Below are 478 nucleotides of genomic sequence, written 5' to 3' on the forward strand. Positions count from 1 at the left end.
CAATGAACTTCTATCTCTCATATGCATTGATTACGATTGTTTGATAATTGTCGGTGATTTCAATATTCATGTTGACAACCCCCAAGACCGAGGGGCAAAAAAGCTGTTTAATATATTAGAGAGTTTTGGTTTAACACACCATGTCAAACAAGCAACACACACTCATGGACACACACTGGACCTGGTTATCAGTAAGGGTGTGAATATTTACAATGTTTCTGTAACTGATGTCGCCCTGTCGGATCACTTTGCTGTTATCTTTGAATGTTCTTTATCCGTTAACCCACTTGGACAAACAGCTACTATCACAAAACGTACTTTCACAGAAAACACAGCAGAAACATTTAATCAAATCTACTCTTCTTCCTTGCTCTTACCATATAATGACGTAGATAAGTTGGTAGATGATTTTCTATGCAAACTTTCAGATATCATTGATTACATTGCCCCCATTAAAGTGAAGGCTGTGACTGGTAGG

This window comes from Poecilia latipinna, unplaced genomic scaffold (genome assembly GCF_001443285.1).
Source record: "Poecilia latipinna isolate Pla-1442-1.1 unplaced genomic scaffold, P_latipinna-1.0 Scaffold1430, whole genome shotgun sequence".
In the NCBI taxonomy this organism is placed as follows: domain Eukaryota; kingdom Metazoa; phylum Chordata; class Actinopteri; order Cyprinodontiformes; family Poeciliidae; genus Poecilia; species Poecilia latipinna.